The sequence below is a fragment of the Podarcis bocagei genome (genome assembly GCF_964188305.1).
Source record: "Podarcis bocagei genome assembly, chromosome: 7".
In the NCBI taxonomy this organism is placed as follows: Eukaryota; Metazoa; Chordata; class Lepidosauria; order Squamata; family Lacertidae; genus Podarcis; species Podarcis bocagei.
In genome coordinates, this window is record NC_138132.1 from 47,308,428 (window position 1) to 47,335,681 (window position 27,254).

Below are 27,254 nucleotides of genomic sequence, written 5' to 3' on the forward strand. Positions count from 1 at the left end.
AATCAGTTCATTTCCATCCCAGGATAAGTGATCATATAATTATATAGCTGGGATGTAGCATAATACAGGATACAGGATGCAAGAATCACAACTATGCAATTCTTGAAAGTTAACCATCCAACCTTCTCAAAAAAAACATCAACAACTTCCAATGAAGGAGAGTCCACCACCTTCTGACATGGTCCTCTTCAACTGTCAAAGAGCTCTAGCAAGTTCATCCTAATGTTTTCTCTGAATCTCCTTGTTGTAATTTTAATCCATTAGTTTGCTTTCTACTCTCTGGAGCAGCAGCTCTAAGTCTTCTCTTCTTTAGCCTAAACACACTAGCTTCCTCAACTGTTCCCTATAAAACTTGCTTCCCAGACCATTTATCATCCTGGTTGCTCTCGTCTGCACATGTTCCAGCCTTCTTTAACTGTGGTGCCCACAGAACTGGACACAGAACTCAGAACTGATGCCTTTCGTTGTACTGAATTTGCAGTTGTGGAAACAATTATTCAGAAATTGGCTTATAGCTAGACCAAAATATGTCAACCCAGAACAGAAATATTGTTTTTCGGGGCCCAGTGCAAACCTATAAACACAGCTCTGCTCTTAAAAACATCCAATAACCTCATTGTTGTTTTGAAAAACTGGATAATTGCTTGGCTTCCTTTTTGCTTTATTGAATGTGCATTGTTGAAGTGTCTGGCTGGAAAGGCCATACTACATATTTTGCTCAATGCACAGTGTGCTGTTACATCTCATTTTTATTTTTTATTAAATATGTAATAATTCCCTATACCCAAGGGTCTCATTTTTCTTCTTAATTATTTCAGAGATATTTGATGTGGCCAAGCCATATGTTGTGGACAACAATTCCCACTGGCCGCCAGCTAACAGTCAGCAGCCAAGGGTTATGGGTGTGGGATTCTACAACATTTGGAGGGTGTGTCCCATTGACTGCCTCTGCCTTAAGTACAAATGTGGAAGGACAGTTGTTATAGTGCACAGTAGCATGAGACGTGTCCCTTATCTCCTGACCTGCGACATGCCAACAATCTTGCCACCCATAAAGCTCCAAGGAACGTTTTTACTAACCCTGGTAGCCATGATGGTGGCCATTTGGTGGTGATGGCTGTGTGGCTGGAAAGAGAAATGATGAAGCTTTCCTCCTGATGCACTGCTGTCCTGATAGTTAACAATCCCTCCCCCCACTTGTTATTTAGTAAGGAAGAAAGGGAGAAATAGCTGTATGGTACGCATTAAGCATAAGCGCGCAGTTTGACCTTGATTTTCTATCCACAGCCAAACATAGCCAAGATTACTGCTGCTTTAGACAGTCAACACAAACACGTTGTTGTTTTTTTTGTCCTTTTGTAATTCAAAACAGTGTTCTGAAACATCTAGCTGGCATATTCAAAGCCACATATTTCCATACCTCGAGACAGAAGGAGGGAACCTGGATTAATTTATCACTTAAAGGTGAACCTACCTACCTTGCACTTTCTGAAACATTATGTGAACCAAAACAGAGCCCCCCATGGAAATCTGCACTTCTCTGAATTTTTCTGTGCCAAGTAATGTGCACCAAAATGATAACCATGCATAAAAATGCATATATTAGCAATAATAACAAACAGATGCATCGTATTATTCCAACAGGCTTTTGAGCGCTGACTGATTTTAAGGAAAGGGCTGATGCTGTGTTGTTTTTATTGTAATTATCTGTATGTTTTAATACAGATAATTACAATAAACACACATACATGTTTTAATTCTTTTTAAAAAATATTTCTCTCCCCCCCCCCATGTTTTTAGCTGTTCCCATTCTATCTGTAAGCCACCTTGATTCCCTGTGAGGGGAAAGGCCGGATATAATAATAATAATAATAATAATAATAATAATAATAATAATAATAGCACAATACTAAGGAGAATGGTTTTGCAAAAGTGTGCATGGTAGGCAAATTTGCACATAAAATTTGCATGCAGTGGTACCTTGGTTACAGACACTTCAGGTTACAGACGCTTCAGGTTACAGACTCCGCTAACCCAAAAATAGTACCTCGGGTTAAGAACTTTGCTTCAGGTGAGAACAGAAATTGTGTGGTGGTGGGACAGCGGGAGGCCCCATTACCTAAAGTGGTACTTCAGGTTAAGAACAGTTTCATGTTAAGAACGGATCTCCAGAACAAATTAAGTTCTTAACCCGAGGTACCACTGTATTTGGATAACTGCTTGTGAATTTTCCTGAGGTCTTAAAAAATGGTAACTCATGTAGAAATGTGGAGAAGTGAACTTTAAATTGGAAAAAGGGTGGGTGATGGGTGGGAAGAAACTGAAATTGATCCATGATAGATGTGGCTCACTGTTCAGAATATTGCATTTTCTGTTGCAGCACTTCTTGACAGGCTTCTGCTTCTGCCTGGTTGTAACAAACTTCACTAGATTTTACAAGCCCTGGATATCCCATATAGATGCACTGACAGAGTATACCCTCAATTCTGCCACATAACCCTTTCCGCCATCTCAGTACTGGGCTTGTATCCTGGACCAAGATCCTTGAGTCTAGATAATGTGCCCATTTCCCACCCAACCACCATTGCTTGAGTTCTGACCCAAGCCCATCAGAGACATCAACATGCTGATTCTTACAACCGCCAGGGACCTGGGACCCAAGAGTGCAACATTTCTCTGCAGCGAGCCCATTTTATTGATGAAATATAACCATATATCCTTTGAGGGGGCAGGGGAGACAATGGCTTAGTACAGGGTCAAAAACAATCAGGGAAGGAGACTTCCGGGTTGGCGCGATCGGGAAATGGCGGATTCCCTCCGAGCTCCGGAGGGAATCGGCTCAGCGGTGGATGGGTCTTTGCCGTGCCGGCGACACGGGGACCCTTAAAAACCGCAGGCGCGGAAGCCTGCGGACTGAAGACTCGGCGGGTGCCTTAAGCGCCCCCCCTGATTCGCAATGAGCCTTTTTAAAGGCTACGGAGGGGATACAGGGGACGGCGTGGCACTGAGAGTCGACCGCTACCGCCGCTGAGCGAAGCCGCGAGCCATAACTGGAGAGCGCTGACTTCCTTCCTTGAAATTCGGACTGAAAAAAGAACCCGTGAGTAATTTGGAACTGAACTTTAAAACTTTTACCTTTTGAATTTGAGACGACCGGGGGGTGTGCTAAAAGGAAGTCCCCACACCCCCCCTTGCAGACGATCCAGAGCAACGAAATAAGAACTAAGCTGGAGTGCCTACCCTGTAAAGGGTGAGTTTTAAAAAGACAGTAACTTCCAAGATTTAGAAAGGTAAATTTGAGCAGGAGAGTGGAGTGTTGGAAGAGTCTTTGTTTTGTGGTAAACAACCCTCCCTCCCGGGCCCGGGAGCGACCTGCTTTGGAGCCTGTATAGAGGAGCAGAATTTGACAGCTGTCAAAAGCTGTCAAATGGACTATTAATAGTGAAAAAAATTGCTGTTTAAGACCTCTCCGGATTAAAAGGAGTTACAATTGAACTAAAATTTTGAGAAACAAAGAAACAATAATAGGACAGAGGATTGTTGGAGAAAAGGTTACTCAGTAACCAGATTCCCTCTAGGGGGAATTCTGTGGAATTACAATGGCTGTGGGTGGAAAGATACTGAGAGAAATCGAAAGAATGTTCTCACTGGTGGGAACCCTACAGGAGCAGACTACAGCTATGAGTAAACAATTGACGACCTTGGATTTGGAAACAAGTAGTTCTGCTGAAAGTAGTGAGGGTCTGAGTGAGAAAGAACCCACAGCTGAATTTGAAACAATAAACAAAGAAGAGGAGAAGACAAAACAAGAAAGAGAACAAGTTATCTGGGAAAGTACTAACCAGAAGCCGACATCTGGAGAACACAAGCAAGGAGACTATTGGATTAAATCCACTCTAAGCCTACGAAAGATACAGAAGATGAAAGTGGAGGCCCTGGGACTTTATGGAATTCAGGAGCTCGAAATAAAGAAGTACAATTGGGGCCTCCACATAGACTTTGATTTTGACTATCAGCAAGACTTAGGCCTTGTGGAAATTCCTCAGCAGTTGCTTTTAAATATGGGAAGAGACTATGGACTGATTGGATTGATTGTCAAGGAAATCTTTCGAGACTCGATGATAGACAAAAAGGACTACCAACAAAACCGGCGGAGAGGGACTAAAAGAGAATTGAGAGCCTCGGATATCCGGAATCCAGGCTAAAAACTGTTATTTTGGACATGTCTCGGGAAAGGACGCAAAGCGGGGAGGGGAGGGAGGGAAGTATCAAATTTAAACAACACTCAAGACCAGGGGGTTTAGTATTAAGAAAATTATGTAAGAAAAAATGAGAAATCGAGGGAAGAGAATTGGGGTCCAACTTAGGGAAAATTTATTTTTGTTTTTTATAAAAGGACTAATATTAAGATGGAAGAAATGCCAACTTGCTGACATAAGTTTGGGAATAGGGATGCAGGGGAGGGGGTGGGGGGAAGTCAAGGACTAGGGTTAGAAAATAAGATTTTCGGGAACTATTTATGTTCGTTGTTTTTTATGTTTGTTTTGGTGTCTTGTTTGTGTTTATATAAAATGTGAAAACCCAATAAAAATATTTAAAAAAAAAAAACAAAAACAATCAGGGAAGGAGTGTGATACTCGGCAGGCAAACGTCTTGAACTGGCTTCTGTTGGATCGTTTTGTTTATGCTTCAAGAAAGCAGCAGAAGCAGCAGTCGTGGTTGGCTGTGCTGCACTACAGCATAACAGAATCTTTGTTCAGCTCTGCTTGGTGCCATTTAAACATTGTGATTCATTGAATGGGAGGCTGCTTCCTGTAAGGGTTCCTTTTCTCCTGTGTTTAGAGGCTAGTGGGGGCAGGCAGTGGGGAAGGAGAGAAAAACCAGCCCCATTGAAAAATAAAAATGGGGGGGGGGATAGAGGAGAGGAAGATTATTAAAGATTAATACAACCTCTGGAAGTTGAAAAAGGTCATTGAACCAAACCATGTCTCATCCCTGTGCAAAACAACACTTGTGTATAATAGTGGCAGCAGGCAAAAATAAGGCAAAAATAAGGCAAAAATAAGATTTTAATTGATTAAAACCTTTTATGCATCCACTGTTGCAGTTGGGAATATACTCTTGTGATGTGCAATTAAACAAAGTAACTGAAGATACTTTCAGAGTGCTGGAATGGTGTTCCAGTTAGCTTCAGCTCTGCCTTATTGCAGGGGTACCATTTTAGATGGCAGTGGTTGAGATTAGTGGTGGAGTGGGAAAGCATAGCAATATTTCAGTATGAACATAGGGACATGGGAGAAGTTTGATTCAGGTGAATCTTTCTGCTTCTCATGTGTATTTGTTTATTCATTTGGAGTATTTACTTCCCCTGGGGATGCCCAAGCATCTACACACATAACCTGGTCAGGAGACTGAGCAGGAACACAGGTCACCCCATAATGGTGAAATGTTTTGCCTTAAATTATTTCTCAGTTTGCAAACTTCTTTCATTTTATATGCAAATCTGTGCCCCTTATGTCTTCGTTTTTAGATAGGCAATTTCCTCTTCCATAAGCAGACATCCTACTAGGCAAGCTACCCACTGGGCAGTCCCATAGAGGCAGGTGGCAAAAATGGACATTTTATTGAGCACTTGAGCAGCCACCAAGCACAGCTGGCTGGCAGCTTGGTGGATCCCAGATTATGCAGGCTTGCTTTTGTCACTGTTAACAAAGATTTTCTCCTTATGCTCATAGCAAGCATTTGGTCTCTGCCAAATTTGTTGGAAACGGCTCTTCATTAGCAGACAGAGAGAAGGAAAGAGCGAGATCATTTTTATTCAGGTATGTGAAAGGCAGAAGGCTGCTACAGGGTAGTCATAATCTGTTATTGTTTCCCTCCAACTTTGTGCTATTTTTTCATTTTCTTTTTAATGAACTGTCCAGTCTGGTTTAGCAATGGGAACTATGATGGAGCTGCAATATAAATGGCTTATTCAGTGCATTTGTTTTCATTGCTATTATTATTGTTGTTGCTGCTGCTATTATTATTATTAATTTAAAAAACCCTTTCCCACCCACCCAGCACCAGAGTATAATTGAACAGCATGGAGAGTGATTGCAAAGGCAAGTTGTCAGGGGTGAAACAGATCCTATATCAGCAATGCATTCTTGACACCACCACACCCAATTATAAATTCTCCTTCAGATTTGAGTTGTATGAAGGCAAACCATGTAGGGAAAAGGATTCAGGGCCATGTATTTTTGACTCCACAGACCAGATCATTAGTGAAATTAGCTTTGTGGGCCAAATTTGACAGGAGGGCAAGGTCACCCACTAGTAAATCCCATGGCACCACATTGAAGTCAGGTGTAAGGTGCTTTGCAGCTTCAAAAGGCTGCTTTTCTCCATATAATGTTGCCAGAGAACTGTCGTTTCTAAGAACATGTGAGAACTGTCTTTTCTAACAACATTTCTGCCGTCACCCCCCACCCCAGTAACTTCCTCCCAGCGCTTGGGTCAGAGGGCAGTCAAACATTTCTATTCAGTCAAGCTTCTGTGCCCTAGTTATTTGGACTGCTGTGAGTTTTACAGTTTTCTATAGTTAGTTCATATTTTATGCTGTTTTACTGTGCCACACTGATCTCCTGAGGGCCAAAGAGCAAGATATAAATAATTTTAAATAAATGAATAAATAAAACATTCTTTCTAAGTAACATGGTATCTACACTATTTCCTTGCATACCCAAAGCTAATGAACTCAGAAAATTGACATGTGCTGCCTTCTTTTGATCTCAATTTATGATACTTACGTATATTATTATATTTTCCCTCTGTGATGCAAGCTGCTAAAACCCATATTTATATGCAAAGAGGCACATACTTTAGAAATTGCTACCACATTCTGGGATTGCTAATACTTCTGATTAGCAATTCATCTATGCAACCCTGAAAAATTGTCTAAATAATTAGTAAATTAATAGAGGCATAATAAGGCTCATCTAGGGAAATCAGCAAAGCTGTTCTCTGGGCTTGTGCACGATTTACCCTAAAATAAGGTTGCTCTCTGTCCTCACATTGCAGCAGAGGTATGCTGCATCTATGCCCACTCCCACCCTGGTAGAGTTTCAATTGCCTATAAGTTTTAGGAAAGCACATAAAACGCCAGGCCTGGGGACAGAATGCAGCCCTCTGTGCCCTACTCCTGCCAAGACTACACCCATAAGAGACTAGGCTTCAGGATAAAATAAAATAAAATAAAAATCCCCTCCTCTAATCCAAAAGAACATACTGCAGTGGCATTTTTCTACAACGTATCAAGAATCCCAAACACACGTTCATTTAGAACATAAGAAGATCCCGGCTGGATCAGACCAGTGGCCTGTCTATTCCAGCATCCTGTTCTCACCAGTTTCCAGTGGGAAGCTCACAAACACACCCAACCTGCTGTATCTGGAAGTGAGAGTGCAGCTTGAAGAAGCACTATCTACATTGGTGCCTGCCCATAAAATGCAAGCCTATAATGAAAGACTAGGGTGATGTCAGCCGTTTCCAGGGACCTTCTTTGTGAGGTTTTTTTAAAAAAATGTAAAAGTTTTGGGTTTGCTTGAGCTGAGAGCTGGGGGGTGGGGGGTGGAGAGCTGGGTGAAAGCCAGGAAGTTGAGACAGTGCATGTGTCAGCAGGAGAACGAACTGAGATTAGTGTGCATTAGTAACTTTGTATTAAATGTAACATTTAATTTAATGTAACATGCTACATTAAATGTTACATTGCATTAATGTATCCTTTTTATATGTATTTTTGGAAAAATTGTTGCTGCTTTAGTTTCCATACATCACTTAGATATATATGTTTCAGAAGATTAAATATTTTACACCAGGGGTCAGCAAACTTTTTCAGCAGGGGACCGGTCCACTGTCCCTCAGACCTTGTGGGGGGCTGGACTATACTTTGAAAGAAAGAAAAAGGAACAAATTCCTATGCCCCACAAATATCCCAGAGATGCATTTTAAAGAAAAGCACACATTCTACTCATGTAAAAACACGCTGATTCCCGGACCATCTGCAGGCCGGATTTAGAAGGCAATTGGACCAGATCTGGGCCCCGGGCCTTAGTTTGCCTACCCATGTTTTACACACACACACACACACACACACACACACACACACACACACACAGGTTTTAGAACAGCTTGCTATATGAACAACTTGGAAATAGAACACTGCAAACCTGGAAGTAGGTGTTCCGGTTTGTGAACTTTGCCTTGGAAGCTGAACATGTTTCCGCTTCCTGTTGAGTGTGTTCTGTTTGTAAATTGAGTCCCTGCTGCTAATCAGAGGCTTCCTGTTGAGTCTGTCGGCTGTTGAGGTTTTTTTTGCAAAAAAACCTTGCATTTTTGTTTGTGTGGCTTTTATGGGACTGACTTGTGAATGTTGCTTGTGACTTCGTTTTTGTGACTGTGAGGAACCCTGTTCAGCTACTGATTGATTGATTAAGTGCATGACTGCAGAAATGGATAAAAGCCCCCCCCCCCAGCCAAACAATAACTATCATCAGTGCACATAAGGGGGGGAAATGTAATTTTTATCATCTACAATACTCTTATTTATTTTATAGTACAGTATATTGATTACACTGGTCAACAACAAATTTGTTGTCTGCGTTTTTTCAGGTGATTTAGGACGAATCTGATGCGCTGAATCCAAAAATCGCATTGGTTTTGCTCAATCAGGTCAAGTTTTTGAGTTACGGCCACATGTCGTTTTTTTACATTTTTGTTCACATGTACGCTTGTGTGGAGCATTTTAGAAGAAGTTGGTGGGGGTAAAATGCCATGTCGAATAATTGTTTTGATTGGAAATGATTATTTTAATGACAAGAAGTATTCAGGTCCGATAGTTCTGGGTGATTATGTCGAAAAGGGATCAGTTTGAAGTCATAAAACCCCAAAATCTTCCATAAATTGGTGTGGCAAAGCATAAAGTTATTTTGGTATTAAACTTGGTGACCAGGATAAAGCTTGGGCGCCGCACATGGTGTGCAAGGCATGCACTGAGACTCTAAGTGGGTGGACCAATGGCAAGAGGAGTCTGAACTTTGGAATTCCCATGGTTTGGAGGGAGCCGACAAACCATGTCATTGACTGCTACATTTGCACTGTTGATGTGACTGGGATCAACAGAAAGAACCGGAGCAGCCTCAAGTATCCTGATCTTCAATCAGCACGTCGTCCTGTAGCAAATTGTGATGAAATTCCAGTGCCTATCTTCGGAGAACTTCCTGACATTAGTGACGAAGATGCCTCCAGTGTTGAAGGACATGAAGAAGAAGAAGTGGTTCTTGAAGATGATGCTCCACATCCATTTTCCCAAAAGGAGTTGAATGATCTAGTTTGTGACCTCAGCTTGTCAAAGGACTCTGCCAAACTGTTGGCATCCAGATTGAAGGAAAAAAACCTCCTCTCTGACAGTGCTCGCATCAGCTTCTTCCACAACAGGCATCAAGAGTACCTCCGTTTTTTCTCAGAAGAGAAGGACTTGGTGTACTGTGCAGATATTGTGCAGCTTCTGCTCAAGCTTGGAGTGCCACAGTACGAACCCAAAGATTGGAGACTGTTCATTGACAGCAGCAAACGATCACTGAAATGTGTTCTGCTACACAACGGCAACCAGTTTGTCTCTATACCCCTGGCTCACTCAAGTAAACTGAAGGAGAACTATGAAGCGGTATGTGCTGGAGAAAATTGGTTATGATTAAGAGAGTTTGTGTACTGGTCCAGTAAACGCTTCCGCTGTGCCACCAGCAACAGCTCTCTTTGCAGAGTATTAATTAAGTCCAGTGCAGAGATTCTTGTTGCAGTACAAGCTTCAGAGTCTCAGCAGCAAAGAAATAACGACACAGGGAAGCCTGTCTTTCCAAAGACAGGTTTATTGCAGAAAGATAACAGAAACACCTCCGGAGCTTTCGGACATTTTTGCTTCACGCCCCAAACACAGAGAAAACAAACACTCTTTATATACTGAGCAACTTAACAACTTAACGAGCTTGACTACTTAAAGTTACATGACATTGCTAACTTGCCAGCGTCTTAGGTTTCACACCCTAACACCCCCTCTCGCTGGCAATACAAAAAACAATATTACTTCAGACCCATTTCTTCACAAAAGTTTTCATGCCGCTGAAACCCAAGCGGTTTTGTAAAACCATCAGCTTGATTTTCATGACTGGGACAGTAATTTAATTTAACAATTCCTGCTTTTACCGTTTGACAAACATTTTGAAAGCGGATATCCAAATGTTTTGTACGACCTTTAAACTGCCCATTTTGTGCTAACTTAAGACACGGTTGATTATCACCCCATACAGTGATTGGAGTGATGGCCTTTTCATACATCTCTTGTGCCAAGCATTTGTAAAATTCTAGATCTCTACATAACTCAGACAAGGCACAGAACTCAGCTTCTGTTGACGACAAAGCAATTAGGTTCTGTTTCTTGGATCTCCACCCAATCAGAGAGTTACCAAATTTTATTACACAGCCAGACACTGATTTTCTATCCTTTAAATTTGCCCAATCACTATCTGTCCAACAAGTAATCTGTGCTTGTCCTTCTGAAGATAATTCAAGGCAAAAATCTTTGGTGTATTGTAAATATCTTAACACTCTTTGAATTCCTTTCCATGCATTTACACTAGGTTTCGAAGCTTCTCTGCTGAGTAAGTTAACAGCGTAAGCAATATCTGGTCTACTCCATTGCAAAAGATGAAGTAAGCTTCCCAGTGCTGACTGAAAGATTTCAGCACGCTTGAATTCAGCACTATCCTTGAACTCATTGTCTTTTACAAAACCCATTTCCATTGGTGTTTTAACACCTGCACACTCCGTCATGTTAAACTTTTTCAACATTTGCAATATCTTGCCTTTTTGATTCAGTAGAAAACTGCCATTTTTGGTCCTATCTATCTGAACACCAAGATAGACCTTCACATCACCAAGATTCTTAACTTTGAAGTGTTTATTTAACTCTTTGGCTAGTTTTTTTACTTGTTCTTGTGTCTTTGAAGTATAAATCAGGTCATCTACATAGACAAGCAAAGATTCTTTAGCATCTCCTGAATTTCTGAAATATAAGCAATTGTCAGCCTTGCTCCTGCTAAAACCAATGCCTACCAAAATGTCATTCAAACACTCATTCCAATTATGAGCAGATTGCTTGAGTCCATAAATAGATTTATGTAGTTTCCATACCTGATTTGATTTACCAACTTTCAATCCTGGCGGTAGCTCCATATAGAGCTCTTCAGCCAAGTCTGAATGAAGATAAGCTGTAGAGACATCAAATTGATTCACTTTGAACCCTTTCTGAGCAGCAACTGCTAATAGTGCCCGTAGGGTTTCACTCCTTGAAGTGGGTGCATAGACTTCGGAATAATGTAACCCCTTTCTTTGCGTAAAACCTCGAGCTACAAGCCTTGCTTTGTACTCTGGTTTCCCCATCGCTGTTGTCTTTATCCTGTACACCCACCTACAACTTACTGCCTTGGCACCTTCTGGCAGTTTGGTGATGGAAAACACACCCAGTTCTTTCATAGAATTCAACTCCTTTTGCATGGCCTCACGCCATCTACTGGCCTCCTCCTGGGGTAATTGCTCAACCTCCTCAAAACTTTCAGGTTCGCAATTTGCCAAACCAGCCCAAACACTAATAGCTTGGTACCTTTCAGGAGGTTTACCTTTGTTGGTACGCTGAGAACGCCTTAACAGTTCCTGTGATGTTCCTTCAGTTTCCCCCTCTGACCCAGAATCACTAGTCGTCACCTGTTTGTCACTAGTAGTTGAAGAACTTTCTGATTCTGACTTTACACGTCTCTCTTGCTGTACAGGTGAACTTTTAGAGCTAGAAGATTCTGACTTTACAGACTTGGGTGAACTAGGCGATTTCTCACCCTTGTCCTCAGACTCAAATTCCTTAGTCTGTTCTGGAACTAATACCTGCCCTGGGGCCTGAGTTTCATTGCTACTGTTCACCACATCAAATAGTATGTCAGGATTTCCATGAATTTTATTCCAACCATCCTGTTCACAAAATTCTGCACTTCTGCTGATTGTGATTTTCGTTTGATTGCCTTCTACATTCACAAATCTCCAACCTTTTGTGTTTGCTTGATAACCACAGAAAAACATTTCTTTAGACCTAGGATCGCCTTTCCTACGTTGTGCCCTAGGCACCAGCACATAAGCACGACATCCAAAAACTCTTAGATGATCAATTTTTGGTTTTTTCCCAAATAGCATGAAGTAAGGAGTGTTGCCTACTGTGCTATTGTACACTCTGTTAAAAGTATAATTCGCATACAGTGCAGCCTCAGCCCAAAAACGCTGTGGAAGTCCAGAATCAAACAGCAAAGCAGTAATGGCTTCCTGTAATGTTCGAAATTTTCTTTCGGCAACTGCATTCTCCTGTGGTGAATAGGGATTGGTAAGTCTATGAACTATACCTTTCCTTTTTAACCATGTCTCCAGCGTGTGGTTCACAAATTCCCCACCACGATCTGATTGTATTTTACGTACCCTGGTGTCAAATTTACATTCGACTTCGTCAATCCAATCCATCAGGATGGAAGCTGCTTGTGATTTTTCTTTCAGAAAGAAAACCCAACTAGCCCTTGAAAAGTCATCCACCAAAATTTGCATAAATCTCGCACCTCCAAGCGATTTGACTGGCATAGGGCCACACACGTCTGTGTGCACAAGTTCAAAGGGTTTCTTGCTTACTCTATCAGATCTAGGATAGTTACATGTCTTAACCTTAGCATGTTTACAAGCACAACAATCCAGAAAATTTGGACAGGGTTTAATGTTACACTCCTCAGCTAAATCTGGCATCTTGCTTACATACTTAAAGCATATATGAGCTAACCTTCTGTGTAGTAGATGTGCACAACCTGTATGAGGAGCCTTATTTACACACTTAGCTTGCGCTTCACCTGTTGAACATCTACCTGCTGCTAACTGCTCTTCAACCAAAACAAAAAGCCCATCCTCACAGGGAATTTTAACTAGCTCCTTTCCCTGTTTCGAAATGGTGCACACATCATTTTCAAACTCAACCTTAAAACCACTTTTTACCAGGCATGACACACTCAAAAGTCCATTCTTCATTCCTGGAAGAACAAAAACAGGAAGGTTAGTTTGCAAACAGTTAACATAAATTGTGCCTTTAAGGTTCATTTCTCGTTTACTATTGTCTGCTATAGTCACGGTTTTTGCAACTGGCAATGTCTTGCAGTTCATCAAGCGGCCCCTAGATGTCGCTGGAACTAAACTGTGACTTGCTCCACTGTCAATTATCCACTTCAAGGTTTGTTGGCTCCTTTTAGGACTCTGTTGTGCTGCCATTGCAGATAGTCCCTTATCAGCACCTGCTCCCCCTCTGGATCGTTGATTCTTGTAGTTCTCACGTCGTCTTCCTCTGTAACTCCGGAAACTGGCCTTGGACTGTTGAAATTCCTGTTGCTTTTCTGGACACTTTGCTATCAAATGAAACCTGCTGCCACATCGAAAACATGACTTGCTGGCCATAGCAGACACTTGTGAGGCTTCCTTACAGCTCTGCCTGCTAGTTTTCCCACGCTGGGAATTATCTGAACATCCAGCCCTTGGGGTATTTGAATTATCAATACGTTTTCGATGATGTTGATATTCTTGTTCACACAATCTACCAGTCACATAATTCATATTCAGCTGGTCCTCTGGCAAAACTTGTAAAGTTAGTACTAAGTTTTCAAACCCTGCATGCAGGCTGCTAAGCAGAGTATAAACTTTAATATTTTCAGGAAAATTCACACCTAAAGATGACAGTCGGTTGAAATACTCAGTCATCTGTGACGTGTGTTCAACCACACTATCCCCTGGCTTCAGTTTCAACTCATACAAAGCACGTATAATGTTCACCTTCTCTCCGGGCGTGGCTCTATGGTGAATTCGCCTAAGAGCTTCCCAAATTTCAAATGCAGTCCTTAAATTTTCCACATGAGGTAATTGGGAATCGTCTATCGATACCATCAACATGCATCTAGCTTTAGTGTCCATTTTATCATGTTCCCTGTTCTGGGCATGTGCAGCAGCCTGTTGCTCTGCTGTGGCATCTGCTGCAACAGCCACAAACGGCTTTCGCCTCTGGACATAGTCAGCCCACACTTCTTTGGCTTCCAACCAGACTTGAACCCTCTTAGACCACTGCACGTAATTAGCAGAGTTCAACTTTGTAAAGGGAACCTGGAAATTTTCCATTGCCATTCTTGGGGTCTGCTGCTACTCCCTCTGTGTGCCCTTTCTTCTCTTTCCCCTTGGGATTTGTTTTTTACTCACTTTTCAGACGCCTCCAGCCTCCTTTAAGAGCTGGATTTATGACCAAGCCGGTCTTCTCTCATCCGAAAGCTGCTTTCACTTTCTCTGCACACAATACAGCTGTAGAAACGTAGAAGGATCCATAACCTAAGAGAGTTTGTGTACTGGTCCAGTAAACGCTTCCGCTGTGCCACCAGCAACAGCTCTCTTTGCAGAGTATTAATTAAGTCCAGTGCAGAGATTCTTGTTGCAGTACAAGCTTCAGAGTCTCAGCAGCAAAGAAATAACGACACAGGGAAGCCTGTCTTTCCAAAGACAGGTTTATTGCAGAAAGATAACAGAAACACCTCCGGAGCTTTCGGACATTTTTGCTTCACGCCCCAAACACAGAGAAAACAAACACTCTTTATATACTGAGCAACTTAACAACTTAACGAGCTTGACTACTTAAAGTTACATGACATTGCTAACTTGCCAGCGTCTTAGGTTTCACACCCTAACAATGATCAGCATAAGTGGCTTATTTGTGTTGACCTGAAGATGGTGAACTTTTTGTTGGGACAACAGTCTGGCTTCACCAAGTACCCATGTTTTCTGTGCATGAGGGATAGTAGGGACCGTGCTCAGCATTACACGAAGAAGGACTGGCCTGTGCGGGAGGAATTGGTGACTTGCAGAAAAAGGAACGTCATCAACGACCCTCTGGTGGACAGAGACAGAATACTCTTCCCACCGCTGCACATCAAGCTCGGCTTAATCAAGCAGTTCACCAAGGCTCTGGACAAGGATGGTGACTACTTCACTTACTTGTGCCAGGCTTTTCCAGGATTGACCATGGAGAAGTTGAAAGCTGGCATCTTTGACGGTCCTCAGATCCGTCAGCTCATCAGAGATCCAGAGTTCGGAAACTCAATGAACGAAGTGGAACTGGAAGCGTGGAAGGCATTTGTTCTGGTAGTGAAGAACTTTCTTGGCAACAATAAGGCCAGAAACTACGCAGAACTTGTCAACAACATGCTGACTGCTTTCAGAAACCTGGGCTGCAACATGAGCGTCAAGATGCACTACCTATTTTCACATATGGACCGGTTTCCTGAGAACCTGGGTTCAATGAGTGGTGAGCAGGGGGAGAGATTCCATCAGGACATGAAAGAGATGGAGACCAGGTATCAGGGTCGCTGGGACGCAGTCATGAAGGCTGACTACTGTTGGACTCTGAAGAGAGACCTCCATGCCGCTGAGCATTCTAGGATTTCCAAGAAACAGAAGTTCAAGCCCTGAAGTTTGAAAAATGGTGAAGCAACATGCAATTTACGTGTACTTACCTTTATCAATGCCCACCATTCAGTTTACAGTAATCGATATTTCTATCAGGTAATCAATATATGTTGTTGGAAAAACATTTTTTTTCTCTTAAAAACATATTTAGGATGATATGTGTTGACAAAAATCAGCTGATAATGCCACAAAAATGTAATCGGTTTTGTCTCAAGATCTGATTTTTTTCAAATCAACATAGCACAAAAACCTGACCTGATGGAGAGAAACGGATGCCATTTCCTGATTCAGCAGTGCAAAAAGACCCTAAATCAGTTGTAGAAATCTAGACAACATTCAAAAAGTAAAAAAATGCTGCCCAGTGTTATTCTCCTTCATGGATCACTGCCTTGCCATGGCGAAGGGGATTGAATAACTCAGAGAAGCTATGAGCTATGCCGTGCAGGGCCACCCAAGATGGACAGGTCATGGTGGAGAGTTTTGACCAAACATGATCCACCCAGAGCAGGAACCGACAAGCCACTCCAGTATCCCTGCCAAGAATACTCCATGGACAAAGACAGCCTGGCGTGCTCTGGTCCAGGGGGTCATGAAAAGTCGGACACGACTAAACGACTAAACAACAACAACATCATTGATTATTGCTTTCATTTTATGGATCAATGGTCTCATTAGTAAAATTCATGTTAAATTGCTGTTTTATGGGTTGTTTTTAAAAGTCTGGAGCAGATTAATCCATTTTGCACTACTTTCTATGGGAAAGCATGCCTTGGTTTTAAAACACTTTGGTTTTGGAACAGTCTTCCGGAACGGATTAAGTTTGGGAACCAAGGTACCACTGTACACATATACACACACTTACATTTTTATATTTTAAATAGCATGAATAAATAAAGCAGGACCTGGGTACAACAGCACTCTCTCCTTTGGCTTCCACCAACTGATACATGTGATGATTTGATTACATTAGCATCTTCTGAATGAACCATCACAAATTAAACACTGCAAATAGAGCATGCTCAGGTGGGAACCGTAACAAAAGTGTGGAGTGCTGCTGCTCAAGATGTCAGCCGCTACATTCCAGCCCCCTCTACTGCCCCCCCTTCAACTGTCACACATCATTCAATGTCTATTGAGAATATATATCTTCATAGGTCTGTTTTTTTGGAGGGAGAGGTTTCTTCCCACCCACTTAGGGTTGTTGTTGTTTTTTACATCCCTAAATATTTTGGACCTTCAAACCACAGGGTTTCCCAAAGTCATAGAATTGTAGAGTTGGAAGGGACCCTAAGGATCATCTGCTCCAACTCCCTGCAATGTAGGAATATGCAGCTGTTCCATATACCTCCTTCTTGTACTATTCTGCCACATAAAGCAATATCACTCCTAACTAAGCATTGGAAACACACTGAGTTATATTAGGCATAGGCAAGCTCGGCCCTCCAGATGTTTTGGGACTACAACTCCCATCATCACTAGCTAACAGGACCAGTGGTCAGGGGTGATGGGAGTTGTAGTCCCAAAACATCTGGAGGGCCGAGTTGGCCTATGCCTGATTTATATTGTCTCTAACACTACATTTTTATGCAGTCTGCTCAGACATTCAGCATTACACATTAAAAAATAATAAGTAGCACTGTGATGAAAAATTGAGACATACATCTCTATAGGAAATGACCCAAAGTACAATGGCAGCCAAAAGTTAAATGATATCCTCCAATCTACCACTTAGTAGATTCCAATTTCCTTCTACAAAATTGTCTCTGTGGACTGATTCATTAAACGAGACCTGCACTTACTTAAAATATGAATCAGAAAGTAATTACTGTGATTTATAAAACAATCATCTTCATTTATACAAGCAGGTCATCCCATTGCTGACCATGGAAGCCAAATACACAAACATCTGAACTGTAGCCTACAGCCAGAATTCTAAGATCGAGTATGCACACTAAAGATTTGTATGCTCAGTCAAGGATTCTTCCACAGTATTTCCAGCAACAGCACCTACAAGGCTAAATTGTCCTCAAGACCCACCTAGAGTGTGGGATTAGGGAAAAGAAAAGTCCAACAAAGTTGAAACAATCAAATAAGGCCAAGCTAAGCCTCACTATAGTCACCAGTTGATGGAACATTTCTATCTGCTATTTTTCATTTTTGCCTCAGCAATCATAACCATTTTTGTATATTTCACCTTTGACTGCTCTTTGATGATTTAGATACAGAAACAGGAAATTTACATTCTTGAGTGAGCACAGCAGGAATGAAATCATTTCAGGGGAGAACAAAATATGAAGTGAAACAGAATGTAAATGCCATATGGACACCCAGGTTTACATGACAATCAACAGAAGTGGTGCTTGCTTGTTCTTCTTTTCAGGAAGACAATTGAAATTCTTAATAGAGTGGACACCTAAAATCAACCAGCAGGGAGTCTTCTCTCAGAAATTATTATAGGCATGGCAGCTTCCTCTGTATTTCAAATTCAAAGCACCTACAAAAATCAATGGAACACTTCTCAAAACTGGATGCTGCTTGACTCAGACCCCCCCCCTTCTTGACAAGTCTAAACAACTCCCATCCTTCACACTTTCTCTCGTTTCCTTTCAGAAATTGGATCAGCCCAAAGGCCCACCCAGTCTCTTAATCCCAGGGTCATGGGTTTGAGCCTCATGTTTGGCAAAATATATACTGCCCTCCATCCATAGATCTTGGGGCAGTTCACACCGGGGACACCCGGATGCCTTTGAGAAGCTGAAAAGGAAGACCTGGATGCAGCTTGTGATTCCTAGCAACTGGTCTTCAAAGACATACTGCTTCCAATACTGGAGATAGAACATAAATAACCATTGGGACTAGACGACTGCCTTATTGTCCATGAATTTGTCTAATCTTATTTTAAAGCCACCCAAGGTGTTTGACATCATCATGACGGTCTTGTAAGAGCAAATTCCATAGTTTAATGATGTGTTGGGTGAATAAGTATTCTGAATTTCACAACATTCAATTTCATTGGGTGGCCCCTGGTTCTAGTGACAAAGGGATAAAAAAGCAGCTATCTATTTAGATTATCTACATCATGCATGATCTTGCACATCTCTAGCATGTTTCCCCTTACTTGCTCCCTCCCCTAAACTATAATGCTCCAATGTCATAACCATTGCCTCTTTGACCATTTACCAGTTCTGTAATATCCTTTTTGAGATGCTGCACCCTGGGCTATACACAGTATTCCATATATTGCTGCACTATAGATTTTTAGAACTGGATTATGATATTGGCAGCTTTATTTCAATCCCTTTCCTAATAATCCCTAACATGGATTTTGCCTTTTTCGCAGCTGCCACACACTGGGTCAACATCTTCATTGGGTTTCTCACCAAACTCCCAAAGTCTTAGTCTTGCTCTGTCAGCTCAAATCCAATTAGCATATATTTGAAATTAGGATTTTTGAAAAAGTAACTGTTCTTAAGGAACTCAAAAACTGTAGCTGTTCCTGATATAAAGTTATTGCCTTGCGGTGGCTCTTGGATGTTGTCTCCATAATTTCACCACAATTTCGTGATGGATGTACATGTACCTATAGAAACCTGATAATCTCCTGCTGTTCCTCACGTATTGACATTTCAAGGTTGTGATCATGCTTCATGAGCTCCCCTGCTGACTAAAATAGATTCTCAACAAGGCCACCGAGGCAAAAGAAAAAAGAAAAATGAATTTGTAGATACAGCTTTGAGTGATGGAGGCACAAAACTTACAATTATCCTTCTATTTTTCCATTGTAACTTCAAGAAATGGACCTTTGTTTACCAAATTAGTAAGCACTCCTCTTACGCCACACTTCCAAAATTAGGATTTCTAGAAGCTCATTCCCCAGCCTCTTTTCCTCAGTTGAGACAGGTGGAAGAAAAATATGGTGTGGAGGTAGTTAAAACAAAAATGAAACAAAAAACTAAAACGCACAGGCCTAAGCACACATATGTGGAGACTGACACACTATCTCTCCTGCAAGCATACACATATACGCACATTAGCAAAAGGGAAACGTTCTCCAGCTTTCACAGCTTTGAGTTTGTCATTAAATGTGTTCAACGACCCCAAGATATCATAGTTTAAAAAAGGGATAGGGATTCTTTTTCACGGAAAGGGCCACATTCCTTCCTCAATAGCCTTCTGGGGGCCAAATGCCAGTGGCAGGTGTGGCTAGAGGCAAAAGTTGACAGAGCAGCACTGTGAATTTGTACAGCAGCCCTTTGCACGTTAGGCCAATTTCTACACACACACACACACACACACACACACACACACACACACACACACAGCTCATCTCTCTACCCACCATCCAGGCAAGGAAGAAGCACCAGCAGAGTTCACAGACTTGTTCCAGCCAGGCAAAAATATTCAAGCAGGGTACAAAGGAAGCTTGGTGTGGGATGTAACCTAGGTAGAGTCCCAGGCACCACACAGAGAGACTTGAAGTGCTGTATTTTCCCCTTAGATGACACATAGATGTCGTTGCCAAATTAAATTGATCACTGTCTGTTTAAGCATCAAATCAATGTTACTAACTCTCGAGACTAATTGCTGCAGTCTACCTTAACTGGCAAATGAATGTCACATACGCTGTCCTGTATTGAGGGTTTTTCTTTTTCTTTTTTTAAAGCGATGTCACAGCACACAGGGCATTTAGCTGCCAGAAATAAGATTATCAACACTCAAGGACATTTTGAGCAGAAATGAAGCAGCTGTCAAGCAGAACATTGCTACCCTGCCTGTAAAACAATATGAATGAGTCAGCTAAGCACTAAGCTGTAATGTCATAGGCCTAAGCACTGTATTATGAGCATTGTAATTCAGTTGGGAACTTAACATCAGATGCAGCTAAGAAGGCTGTTACTGGCATGATATCTATTACAGCCAATGCAGAAAAATGTTTGGGGCAAGTTAAAATGTGAAAATTCTTATGTTTCAACAGCATGCATATTCAATGACAGAAAAAAAGAAAACATGAATCTACAGAGTCTCAGATGGTAAAATAAAAAAAATAACCAACACAACTGAACAGAGAATAGCTGCAAAACAGTGAGAACAGTAGAGATGTGAAATTCCTTATTATCCTATTTGCTTCACACTCCAGCACTGCTCTCCAGATTTTAGGCTGGAACAGTGAGGGGGGGGGGGAAACCACATTGACTGATCACGTGTAGCGATTCACAAATCTATCAACTGCAGTTTTGCTTAGTTTTCAAATCTTACGTTCAGTTCCCCACATTTTCTCATCAGTTTAAGAATACTAGTCCTCATGAAAATTCATCAGCATTTTAGTGCAAATTTCTCCTGATATACACATTTTTGTATGCAATTTCCCCTAATTTACAATTTTTTGTGAAGCAATTTTCATGATATAATGCATTTTAAATGACATTTTCACTAATATATATATTTCCATGCACAATATACCAGAGTGTATCTATTTCTGTACCCATTACTTTGCTGGAAGACTGCATTGCAAAATTTGAAGAAGTCCCTATTTCAAAGGATGCCTGTGTTTGGGTTCACGTATTAATTTTTGCTTTTTTCCCTTTTTTTGCGTTACCTTCACATACTATTTTGGGAAATGCAAAATAGATTGGTTTGCCTTTAAATGTGAACTGAATCAAATTCCTCCTCTATCCACAGTCACATGTGAACAGCAGAGCTATTACAGTTTTGTAATGAGTTGCACTCCATGAAGTAGTTAATGATGAGCCGATGAAATAATGAGATGAAAATAAGCTCCAAAGATAAGCCTTACAGTCAGGAAACTGGAAAATATTTGGGTCACACACAAGAACCATCACTATGGATTAAAACCACAACTGGTTATCAACAAACTCAAAATGTAGTAACTGCACATCAAGTACAAAACATATACAAAGACTAACAAGCTATCTCAAGTCTATGGTCCATTCTAGCTCAGAGGCGGAGAACCTTTTTCACTCCAAGGTTTGCACTTCCTTCTCTGGGCAACCCTTTGGAGGCCACATGCCAGTGATGGGACCAGAGGCAAAAGTGGGCAGATCAATGAATACAAACTGTACCTTCACACAGGAGGCTAGTTTCTATATATACTCACACACCACTCTCTATCCTCCATCCATGCAAGCAAGAGACATTAATCAGTGTTTAAAGATGTAGTCCATCCTGGCAAAAACAGTCAAGAGCGGTAGAAAGCGATGCCAGTGAGGAACATGGCTGGGGAAGGACCCGAGGGTGGCCCTAGAACCTAAATGTGAGGTGCCTCACCCCTGGTCTAGCTCAACACTATTTCTAACAACAATAGCAACCAAAAACGTCAAAGAGATTAAAATAATAATAATTATAAAAGAAAAGAAACCTCAAGGAGATTCATGGTTCAGCAATGATGGAGGTACTCCCCCCCTTTTTTAGGAAGTGCTGGCATAGCTTGCACTTTTTTGTGCTTTGAGTGAGGTGACTGTAGTTCTGACTATTCTTCTGCAACCACTTTCCTACAACCATTCTTCTTGTACAACCACTCACAATTTCGTAGCGCCCTGACCACTCCCTAACCATTTCCTTGCAGCACCATAGGCACCATACTTTAATGCAGAAATACTGTAGGTCACAGTGAAGGCAGGACCAGCAGTGCACAGTTTTAAAGGCATATTGGCCCTAACTGGGAAAGCTTCATTGGTATTGGCCTGCATGCTTCCCAATTAGTAGTAAGCTATTGCAGTCACATTCCAACAGGATATACCACAGAGCAGGGAAGGCTGCTGAATACACACTGAGTGGGATGCTGCTGGGCTGAAATTGGTGTGCGCCATTTTGATTCACAGCTGTGCTTATCTTTAGATGAGGGTGCCAGTCATGCCATGTTCGGGCACTCTTCCTCTATTGTGATTCCAACAACAGTAAACCAAAGTTATTTGTCTGGTCACAGACAGTAAAAAACATCAATACCGTACATTTTCTAGTATACACTAAACTGAAATATGCTGGGCTCATATAAAATAAGAACAGAAACCAACCAAGTTACAATTTATTCAGCAAATTCCTTTGCAGGAAGGGGAAAAAAGAAAAGAAATCTAGCAACTATTTCCATTACTATTTTCTTTGTGTCAGTAGGCCAAAGTTATCCAAATGCATACAAATTAACATGTATTAATCTTCTTTGATTACCATCATGTGAGAGAAGCACACAGGTGCTCTTAATAGGGAAGTCATCAGAATCATGAAGGGTTTCCATATAAGAAATAAATGGAAACTACATCTCTCTCTCTGGAAAAAATAGTATTCCATCCTTGCTTGAAGAGCAAGCTGTTATGATCAGGCATCTTACCTTCAACCACTGGAAACCCATTGCCAATTGAAGTAGCATATTCCACCCATTTCAGCAAGTCAGCAGTCCCAGTGAAGAGTCAAGTTCTGTGATGCCAACGTATCCAGTATCCCAATTCTTTCTGGAAAAGAAAAGAGGGGTGGAGTTCAGTTGAAATTCAGAATGGCAATACAGGCTAAATAAAAGAATAAATAAAGTCTTTAAAGCATTCCCCCTTTCCTGGGACCCTGGGGAATTCTGAAGGAGAGAAGAGCCTCTCGACATCGATATTTAAAAGTAACCAGTACAGACATATTATTGGGGGGGTGGGGTGGGAATGTTCCCATAAATAAAGTGCTGGAGGCTGTGTCAATATCCCACATGTTGTTCTCTTTCCCTTCGAGACAAAACAGAGTATCATGAAAGAAAATGGGTTCTGGAATCATCACCATGTGTAAGAGACACTGTTGCAAAAGTAACAGCTAGAGTCTTGTCGCAGCAGCCAATTAGAAAATTCTGCTGGCTAAGGCCTTTCGAAGCACTGTGAGGTAAATTAGAAAGGGAAGAGAAAGAGAAACAGGCTTGATCTTCAGTGTGTGGACTGGATACCTATACAGATGCTTGAGAGTGAATGTAGTGTTGTAGTTAGAATTCAGAACTTAGTTCCATGGAGATGTGGGCTCAAACCCCAATTTAGGATGAGATTAAAGCCCTAGCCAGGTGTTCTTTGCTAATCGGCATTATGGAGAGGGAATGCAGAAGTGCAACTTCAGGACCTATTTTCTTTCTTTCTGAGTGATGATGTCATGGTCCAAACTGCCCGGCTAATTGACCCATCCTCCTTGCTCCAGCAAGTGCATAAGATGAGAATGAAACTTCCAGTTTGGTTCATGACAGTTTAGCATAGTAGAAGTCAGAGAAGAAGAAAACCAAGCAGAGGTTGGATACCTTCTTCCAGTGGTTTTCTTTCTTCCTTTCTTCCTGGGGGTACTCAATGGAATAAGATATGGCAGAGGTAGCCACTGTGGAACCCTTCAAATATTGTTGGACTCAGCTCCCATTACCCTGAGTCAGAATGGGCAATGGATTATGAGAACTGTGGTTGGATATTATCTGTAGAGCTATCCCTGGGACAGGGAGTTCCATAGCCTGGGAACTACAGCTGAGGAGGTCATGTCCCATATACCCACCAGTCACACTTCTGATGGTGGTAGAATGCAGAGGATTAAAGTATGGAGGAAAGTTTATTCAGCCCTGAATAACAACAGCAGCAGCAACTATTATTATTATTTTTATTAGGATCTTATTATAGAATTGTAAAGACAGAAGGGACATGATCTAGTCCAATCCTATGCAACGCAGCAGTGGCGTAGCGTGGGTTGTCAGCACCCGGGGCAAGGCAAGTAATTTGCGCCCCCTAACCCATGGATTTGCGCCCCCTAACCCTAACCCCCAGATGTTGCGCTCGGTGCGGCCGGCCCCCCCTGCACCCCCCACGCTACGCCACTGCAATGCAGGAATCCTGACCACAGCCATTTCTGGGTGGGCTCGAACCACCAACCTTCTGGTTAACAGCCAGACACACTGATCCATTGTCCCACAGGCTATATGCAAGATTTCAGATGACTTACTTTCCCACTGGCTCACAAGAAGATAGATAGATAGATTCTCAGCAAGGGATAGATGATAGATAGATAGATAGATAGATAGATAGATAGATAGATAGATAGATAGATAGATATGCATATATTTGAATTGGCATCAGAGTTTCTGAATTCTGACATCCCTACTATAATGTGTTGTGGGTTTATATCCTGCCTTGGACCTTTGTAACTTGTACATTACAGGAAATAATCAATTATGATCCCCCACAAAGGTGGTAAACATGGGAAACTTAAACTGAAAGCTGTATTTTTCTCTCCCAGGGTATTAAAATGGATGCATTATGCATTTTGTCAGTTGTAGGCAGAAATGCCGACTAGCTGATACTTCTTAAGTTATATTTCTTAGGAATAACTCATTAAGAAGAATTATACTTATCTATTATGGATTAGCATATTTGTCATAAGACAGAACCACGGGCATTGATTATGATTTCCAAGCAACAGATGGAAAATCCATAACAGCCATTTTTGGATTTATTTTTTGACAGGCCAGCTTATTTATTCCAATTTCAGGTTGCAGTGTTCAAAGTTAAAATGCAACAATCAAGGGGAGGGGTGGTGGAAAGTATCATCAATAACTCATCACCAATAAACATGTAATTTGAATGGAATTGATATAATGGTACTTTTAGCCCAACTCATAACAAGATTATTATTTTTTCCTCTTTTTAAGTAAGGCATTTATTGAGGAGTTGGTTTATACTGAGTGGCAACTGTAGGGATTTGGAAACTGTTGGTACTTTGGATGCAAAGAAACGGGGTGTCCAAAAAACCAGCCCATTGTCCCTGTAGTAATTACTTCACAGTGCCTGATGCTAAATGGACAGTCCTGGGTCCCAAGAACCAGCTGAATCCTGTATTGTCCTTGCATGATAAAAAGATTAGAGGCTGAAAAGCAGAGGAACTGAATCTCACAGCTTCTTAGACTGCACAGTGAAAAGACCATTGTAACATCCTCATAAATCCTCAGCTCCCTGGGCTCTTGACAACTAAAGCAATGGACAATAGAATTCTTGTGTTCAACAAAACAATCATTGTCTGTCAAAGGGCTTATCTGCTTAATTTACAAATGTCTTTCATTGTCCCCAAATAATTCCCTATTAGAAAAAAACACCCTATGACGAGGAGAACTAAATAAATATTTGCAGATTTGTAGTATGTTTGCCACCATGACTGCATCAATAGTAACAATAAGAACAAGAACTATAACAAAATATGAGACCATTGCAGTTTCCTTTTCTCAGGCTCACATTTATCATTACTGTATATGCCAGGTGTGCATGCATTAACGTGGCACATCACTCTCAGTTTTAGGGTGCTTTCAGATGGGTATTGGTTGTGAGACTGACGGTCCTGATGTTTGCTTTTTTCTTTTTTGCTGCATCTTCAAATGCCATTGGCAACAAAATGCTACTGACATTTTTTCCTCATTTAATTGAGATGTACCCTTTCCAGGGAAAATCCAGTGAGTAAAAAAAAGGGGGGGACTGGTAAATAGGTAAGTTTAAAACACTTTTAAAGTTTGAAATAAGAGCATTGTTTGTTTGTTTTTTTAAAAAGGAAAGAGAGAGAATTCTTAAATATTTAATAAAAGCCTATCAGAAGTTCAGACTAATGTTGCTGAATGATATTTAATTCAAATATCTGGACATTTGTATCCAGTTTCAATGTACAATAAGCAAGCAATAGGCAATAAAATAATTCCCCAGACACTCATGCCTATCACTTTTTAAAAACAAATTTTCACATTGTGTGATACCTTAAGCAAGAGAAGCCTTGCAAATTCTTATATGCCTTGACACACAACTGAATCCACAATTTTACCAATTTCCCCCTTCCTTTTTAAAATCTGCCCCCTGCGATTTATTAAATATTCAGGGCCATGTTCTTGCTTTAGTTTTGCAAATCTCAACAAAACCATTGGGCTGCTTCCAAGCTTGGTGGCAGCAAACTAATTACTTTCAGATGGGCTTGGCTGGGTTGAACAGACCCAGGGCTCAATGAATATCCCCCCAGACTGTCGATTACAATGGTCAAGGCTGACCTATGTCAATTCTGGGTCAGACAAAATGCATTGTAATTGAGGCCCTGATGCATTTTGACCTGACCATAACAGATCAGCCAAGGAACTCCCTGGGCAAATACAACAGGAGCCATTTTTCTAAATCAGGGCTAAGAAACCTGTGGCAAACAGAAAGGGAAAGCTTTGGCCCAGTAGTGGCTAGTTTAATCCCAAAGGGATTAAAGTGGTATGATACTGCTTTAAATGCATGGTGCAGAAGAGGCCTAGGAGAGAAAGGGGAAAATGTATTTGACACTTCTAGTTACAGTGGTACCCCGCAAGACAAATGCCTCGCAAGACGGAAAACCCGCAAGACGAAAGGGTTTTCTGTTTTGGAGGCGCTTCGCAAGACGAATTTCCCTATGGGCTTGCTTCGCAAGACGAAAGCCCATAGGGAAATCTCCGGGGACCTGTTTTAAATTGCTGGCGGTCGGGAGCAAAGACTTTCGCCCACAGCTGGCCTTCAGAAGAGGTCCTGGACCTCTTCTGAAGGCCGGCGGGGGGCAAAAGTCTTTGCTCCCCCCCCCGCCTGCCTTCCCGGGACAGCGGAGACTTCTCCGCTGCCCCGGGCGATCTTAAAATGCTGGCGGGCGGGAGC

The 27,254-nt window shown here is 41.5% G+C and overlaps 1 protein-coding gene across 2 annotated transcripts in view; it reads right to left on the reverse strand.

Moving 5' to 3' along the window:
* Positions 1-27,254, reverse strand: part of CDH11 (cadherin 11) — a 112,692-nt gene that overhangs the window by 46,692 nt on the left and 38,746 nt on the right. The window contains exon 2 of one of the 2 annotated variants that reach the window (XM_081202708.1): positions 22,952-23,068. The gene's annotated coding sequence lies outside the window, so the exon portion shown is untranslated. Of the gene's footprint in view, positions 1-22,951; positions 23,073-27,254 lie in introns of both variants that reach the window. The other variant, XM_081202707.1, reaches the window with a different exon arrangement.